Consider the following 7735-nt stretch of genomic DNA (forward strand, 5'->3'; position numbering starts at 1 on the left):
TTGAGTGTTTGAGCTTCCACCATTTTGTTCATTAGGAATTTTCATTTCAAACATGTCAAGTCTCGGCTTTCTCACGCAAGATGTCTTCCAGGTTTTGATGTTGAGTTGGAAAAGTTTTGGGTGAACTTTGTGAAAAACATCGCTCGGTATATTTCTTATCATTTCCTAAAGGCAGTTTCCTTAACCCTTTGATGTTGCCAAACCTAGTGGAGGCAGTAGCTTTTTTTTCTAAGAGAAAAAGATTCACATTATCTCATCACTCATTTTTTTAATGTAAAGGAGGAAGAAGAAGAAATAAGGAGAAGGAAAGGAAGAACAAGAGAACGGAAGAAGAAGGATGAACAGGAAGAAGAAGAAGAAGAAGAAGAAGAAGAAGAAGAAGAAGAAGAAGAAGAAGAAGAAGGCAAGGAGTTAGAGAAGAAAGAGGAAGAGAAGGACTTAGAGTAGTGGGAACCTAGAAAGAAGTAGTACATACAAGGAGAACTGAGAGAAGAGGGGGGGGGGAAGGAGAAGAAATTAAGAAGAATGAACTAGGAGGGACAGAAAAGAGTTAGACAAGAAAGAGGAATAGTGAGAAGGATACTAGGACAAGAAGGAGCAGAAAAAAAAGGAGAAGAATTTCAAATGAGTAAGAGGAAAAGAAGAAGCAAAGGAGTTAGAGGAGGAGGCGAAAGAAGAAAACGAGGAGGAGGAAGAGGCAGGAAGGAATCTCCATCCAATATAACAGCCTGTCAGAGCGTGAGATATTAATGGCAATAGATAGGAGAGGGGAAGTGTATTGAACGGAGGGGGGAGGAGTCTATGGCTTAGGAGGGAAGGGGGAGGAGACTCTGGGTTGGAGGGGCTTGCTTGGTCCAGGGGGCGGAGGGGAGGGGGTAGGAGAAGGGGAAGCTACGCCTATCCTAAGTCATACCGATGCTTCTCTGCATAATAAAAATATAAGATTCCTTCGGCTTGGCATTTCCATTATTACTACTATTACTATGTAGGCATTATTATTACTACTACTATGTGTATATTATTGAACAATTTTCACCAGTATAAATTCAAAGAGTGTCGAATGACATAGGGTGAAGGAAAGTCAACGACCGACCGACGCGACATCTTCACTATGTCAATCAACATTGACTGGAAACGCATATGAAGTGGGCAAGATCGAAGGATTTTGGTGGATTGACAGTTTGTTTAAAACGCGTCCATCGAAAAAATGCGCCAGTTCCCAATGGATCACTGAGTTAAGCAACGTTGCGCGTGGCTGGTATTCAGATGGGTGACCACCAGGACAATCAAGTGCAAACTAAACGAAGACAAATTAAAGGAAAAATCGTTCAGTTAAAATCCAACCAGTCCTCCCTGTTTTCATGATGGTAGTAAAGGTACCTACCTAATGTCAACAAGGATCTGAATATGCTAAATTCCTGTGAGTATGTTGGATGAAATATTGCTGTCATTATTATTGCTGCTCATCGCAAGTGTGTGTGTGTGCGGCCTCAGGGGAAACAAGAAATGTCAAAATAATAATGCAAGACACAAAAATACTCGTGTATTTTCAAAATCCGACGAAAATTTCAAGGGGCAAGTTGCGCTCGGCATTTTTTTTTTTTTTTTTTTTTTTTTTTTTTTATTTTTTTTAAAATTTTATTCAAGGGGCAAGTTGCGCTCAGCATTTTTTTTTCTAAGATTCTTGATAAATTCAAGTGTCTGGACGGAGAGCACTCTGTAGCGAAGCTCAGGACGAACAGGTATTAAATCCATAGACATTAATATTTGCGGAACCATTTGGACAACCCAAAAAGCTGAACAATAATCCTACATCCTTCATATTAGGACCTACCTATATATTTGAAACTCACATGACTACTTTTGCAACATGCCCCTTGTTTTTACTCATGTATTTTTATATATAGAAATAGAAGTACATAATATATTATACTTTTCTCTTTTCTGAAACTCCAGGCAATAGGTAAGTAAATACTTACATGTCTGAGTCTAGAGGAAAGGTAGAGAGGGGATATATTGTGAAAGTTTCAGCATATGGCTTCTAGACACTTGAAAGTTTAATCGCTTTTCTAAAAGCTGCACCGAGTTAGGAAAAGGTATCCTTTGTTTCTGAAACTAAAACTCAGTCATGTGACACATTGAGCATTGAGAAAGACTTATAGAGCGAGGCAGATAGTACTTGGAAATGAAATTTAGTACTTGTTTAGTACTTGGAAATGAAATTTAGTACTTGTTTAGTGCTTGGAAAAAAGATTCGAAGAGAAAATGAATTAGAGCTACCTACATACGTTTTCAACTTTTCACCCTTTGTCTGAGAGACGCGACGCCTACGTTAAACTGAAAATAGACTTGTCAGTCAGTCTGGTTGTTACTTTGTTTCATCATAATTTTAGAACTAAATAAGGGGAGGTTCATATTCTCATATTTTCTCTGTCTATGATTTAATTTTCTCTAAATATCCCTCTATCTATCATACAGATTTAATTCCATACAAACATAGTCCATATTTCCCTTTTACAAATGGAAATCGAATGAATGGAATAGGCAATATTATCATTTTCTTTTACATGCATGGGAAAATTAGCTAGAACTTGAAATGCTGAAGTTGGAACCGAGAGAAAAGGACGATATTTCATAAATTTTACAATTTTCCTCTTTTTTCTTCTAAAAAATTTCCTTTTGAAGTTTGTGTCTTTATTGCTTCAATTTATTTTCCTGTGTTTGCTTTGGAAGAAAAGGAAGAAAAAAGTTCTCTCCATTTTCTGAATTTATTATTAAAAAACTTGTTTCCACTCTTGAGAGTTATTATTTCATCACTTTATTACGGTTTGTCCCGAGGGCAACATGCAACGTCGCAATCATGTCCCTGGCTTTTGTTCCTGGCCCGCAGGGTTGCCGCTACGACAGTATTGTTTGGTGATCTCTGGTGCATAACTTAGGACTGGGAGGAGAGGTTGATTTTTCTTTCTTGTTCTCAACACGTGTTTGTTATGTCATTGTAATTGCTACAAGTTCACTCGTTTGTTAAATAGTGTGGATTCTGTGCAACTGGAAAACTGAATAAAAATCCTAAGAGAACAAAGAGTAAAGGAGAAGCGGAAATGATTCTGAATTAGACATTGTTCTGAGCTAAAATTCTGAGAAATTGAATTTCAATTAAGTTTATAAACTTCAGAAACTTGAACATGCGTCAAGAATTAACTCGGAATTTCTTGGAATTCAGAAGTTAACTTGATGAAAATCGTGGCTAAGTGGGTAGACAGGAGGTAGTACCTACTTGAATAATTCAAAATGAGATCCCTTTCAAATATTAACTGTGTACAAGGTCATACCTAGGTAAGTACTAATATGTACCTACCTAATGGATTTTACTCGTGCTACCCCCCCCCCTTTTTTTCCCCTTTTGGTGGTTTTCAGCTCTACTGATTAAACGGTTAAAGATTATCGAAAAGGTTATGGGAGAAGACCTGAGTCTCGACCTCTTTCCGCCACACACAGTTTAAGACGAGCCGGTCTTACAGACTCAGGTCTGTGCGTGAGTGACTGGCATAATACGAGTATCCTACTAATTTTCTACTTTTAATATTCTACTGGGTTTTATACTATTTTTCTACTATATATATTCTACTAATTTTCTACTTTTAATATTCTACTGGGTTTTATACTATTTTTCTACTATATATATTCTACTAATTTTTCTACTTACGTCCACTGAAATGCCGTGCAGCGGGAACACTTTGCTCTGGGGTGAATCGCTCGGTGTATATCGGTAGAACTCGTGTTTGCCTCGGTACCATTTGACCGAGTACAGGGGAGCCCCCTCCATGTCGTAATGACAGAGGAGGGTCACATTGTGGCCCTTCTGGACGGCGGGGGGGATGATCTCCAGGTAGACGTTCTTCAAACAGTTCAGAACTGGGAACAGACCAAGGTCAGAGGGATTAGTCAAACCAGTCTTTTTTTTTCTAAATAATGTCCAAAGGACTTTTATTTATTAATACAATCTAGTTACAAACTAATAAGTATTTTTATTCTAATCCTAAATTACTAAAGGGATCTAAAACTAACTTTTGTACATGCTGGACACAAGTAGATTTGTCTGGCAGGTGGTTACCAACTATGGGTACCTAAACCAGCTTTGGGTACCTAAACCAGTGAAAAACAAGAAGTGATTAATGATTGAGAACTGGGAACAGACCAAAGCTAAAGGGATTAGTGAGCAGAAATTGAACAAATCAATATGCATTTAGTACGAGAAGAGGAGACAGGTTGGGATTGGGACACGAAAGTTTTGTCGATTTAAGTAAAGCCCTCCAAATTTATAGATTTTGTTCACCATTAGTGAACTAATGACGCGTTTCGCACCATGAGATATTGATTGCTCAACTCCGACTTGAGAGTTGCCAAAAGACACTTCAGCATAAAATCAATCCAGCGAACATTTTCTTCAATTTTATAATGTGGTAATGAGTAAACTGTAAACTGATCTCTTGTGTGTATTTACTTGTAAATGAAGATCTATTAATAAATTAAATAAAAAAAAATCGACTTAGTTAGGTACTTGTTTTAGGCAGAACCCGCAGAACCCAAAAATACCCTCTCTAATGTCAGCCACTCAGAGTCGTTGGAACGTTCCAGAATCAGACCGTCTGAAAGACCCAAGTCTCAACATTTTTCCGCCATCCACGCTCAGACTGTCTGACAGACCTAGATCCTGAGTCCTGAGGATGAGCTAATAGTGGCGGGCATAGATAACAATAAACAACGGTGATCCATGAGAGCGGAGTAACGAAATCCCTCCCAGTCCAAAATGCAAAACAAATACCCGAGACGCTTCCCAATGTTTATTCCTCATCCGACTATAAATAATTCCCGGCTACAATTTAGTAATTCCCGGCCACAATTTAGTATGCACGACATAAATTATCGAGATAGGGTAGACGCTCCGAGCCCTGGCCAGCCCCCGGGGGAATAATCAGTAATCAGAGGTTCGCGAGATTGAGGAATAGCTTGAGCCATGAGGAAGAGAAGGGGGAGTGGAGGTAAAGGGAGGGAAGGAGAGAATGGTTAAGGGGGGAAGAGAAAACGAGAAGAGGGGAGGGGAAAGGAGGGGGCGGTTAAGGAACAGAGGGCAGAATAGCATAATAGCAAAGAAGAGATAGGGGGGGGGGACTGTATCAGGGAATCAAGAAGAGAAGATGGAAGAGAGAGAAAAGGTGATGGGAGGGGAATAGGATGGAGAGAGAGGGGAATAGGAGAGAGAGAGAGAGGAGGGGAAAGAGGAGAAAAGGAGGAGGAGAGAGACCGCTCTATTTATTAGCAATGTAACGAGATTGTGAAAATTTGTTGTTGCATTACTTGCATTTATAAGTAGGTGCATTCTACATTGTAGGTATACCTATGTATAATTGTATTCATTATAATGTTCATTTGTAGGTATTTATGTAGGAATCTACTCACTGTTCATCCATATTTATCAATATTTCTGATGTACCTTCTATTTGTTTTACCATCCCTTCATTAAAATTTGTAATGGATTTACAGTATCCGTGAAAGAGAAAAAAATAATAAATAACTGTATCTACCTATCTATTTCTGGATTTTTTAATGGAGATCTTGTTTGAACTTATTTGAGTCACTGATGGTGGATTTCACCAACGACTTATTGAGAGATTTAACTAATGGGAGAATTTTCAATGATAAAAAAGGAGTTTTTAATATGATACAAAGAGGAATTTTTAAAAACTCCTCCTTTTTGGATCACTAAAACCCCATTTTCGATCATTACAAACTCCTTTTTAGATTATTAAAATATCCTTTTTGGCTGATTAAAAATTTCTCGTATTAGTTAAATCTCTCATTAAGTCGTTGGTGAAATCCATCACTGAGTTTCCCTACTTTCCATTACCTCTTATTTGTCCCTTACAAAGCGCCCCTTACGTAGGTACTTATTAAAAATTTAACCCTTTCCAAGAAGCGGCATGAATTATAGGCCCTTAATACAAAACAAACAATACCCTTACAATTTCTTCAGTTGACAAAAAACAGGACCTCCGTATCCTTTGAAAGAAAAAAACCCTTCTTTATTATTTAAGATTTCCTGAAAAAGACATTCAGTACAAATTTCCTGCTCTTTTCTGGCGCGTTTTTCTTTTTAAAAAATAAAACATAAAAAAAACAACATAAATAAATGAAATTATGTTTTGCTCTTCTTTGCACAGTCTTGCCCAAAATACAAACGTATTATTTTTACTAGGGTGCAGACTAGTTGCGTGAAAAATGTCCTTTTGTGATCCTAACGAGAGGGAACTGTAACGGCTAAGGCCTTATCGCCCCGAGAGCGAAGAGAGAAGGAAGACAGGATAGGAGAAAGCCAGCCGTTCCGAGAACGAACCTTATCTGTTTGGGATAAAATTCGCTCCGGGCGGGAATGGAACCCACGACCAAGCGCTTACGAGCCAAACACGCTACCTTTCAAGCTAACTATAGGCTGGCTTACCAGCTTTTTACTTTGTTTTTGTTCGCAAATAGTGTACTTTTTTCAAAGTGTACCTTCGCAATTAGTAAGGAGTATGTTTCTCTACCTGACATGGTTCCAGTCGAGTTGTTCGCAACTAGTAAGCTCCGTTCTACTCTGAGTTTTTCTCCTAGAGGTCTTTTATTTCTGAATTCCCTCCTCACCCCCCCCCTTCCCTTTCTGGACGGCGGGGGGGATGATCTCCAGGTAGACGTTCCTCAAACAGTTCAGAACTGGGAACAGACCAACGTCAGAGGGAGTAGTGAGCAGAAAATCGAGATGCATTTGGAATTTAGTACGAGAAGATGAGACAGGTTGAGGCACGAAAGCTTTTCCGATTTAAGTAAACCCCCTCCAATTTTTTATAGATTTTTTCACCATTAGTGAACTAAGATATTAAGCTGTGTTCACACTGTCCACACATACATATAGCTTTCTGCAACTCCGACTTAAAAAGACACAGCATTAAATCAATGCAGCGGATGAAAAGTTTTCCACTACCTAACTAGGTAAATTACTTGTTTCAATTTGACTGCTAACCTACTTGGTGGAGCAAATAAGTACACGGGACAAATGGCCAGAAATATCCTCTAATGCCAGCCACTCAGCACGGTCGTTGGAACGTGTGTTGCGGGCAAAGAATCAAACCATCTGAGAGACAGACCTGGGTCTCCAGATTATTCCGTCATCCACGCTCAGACGGTCTGTCGGACCTGGGTTTGTCAGACGGTCTGAGGATGAGTGGCGGGTATTTTTTTTAAGAGGTTTGACAGAGGGAACTGTAACTGCTATGGTCTTATCGTCCCGAAATCGAAGAAAGAAGGAAGACAGGATAGGAGAAAGCCAGCCGCTCCGAGAACGAACATTATCCCATCAGGATAAAATCCGCCCCGGGCGGGAATCGAACCCGCGGCCTAGCGCTTACAAGGCAATCAAATTTTCAATTATTTATGTTAGAACACTTTAATAAATACAAATAAAAAAATATACACAGATATAGGAAGATAGGTATTTAATTCAAATATAGGTATAGGTATTTAATTCAAATAATAATGAAAATTCAACAACAAGGTCAAGTTTGCAAGTTTATTCTTCGTCCATAAGTTGCCCATCCAGAAAACTGTTTCAGATACGAGTATTACTCAAGATTCAGCATTTTTTTTCGCCTTTATACGATCACACAATGGTGAAAGTTAACAAAAATACTGGTACGTATAT

The sequence above is a fragment of the Diaphorina citri genome, unplaced genomic scaffold, assembly GCF_000475195.1.
Source record: "Diaphorina citri unplaced genomic scaffold, Diaci psyllid genome assembly version 1.1 scaffold601, whole genome shotgun sequence".
In the NCBI taxonomy this organism is placed as follows: domain Eukaryota; kingdom Metazoa; phylum Arthropoda; class Insecta; order Hemiptera; family Psyllidae; genus Diaphorina; species Diaphorina citri.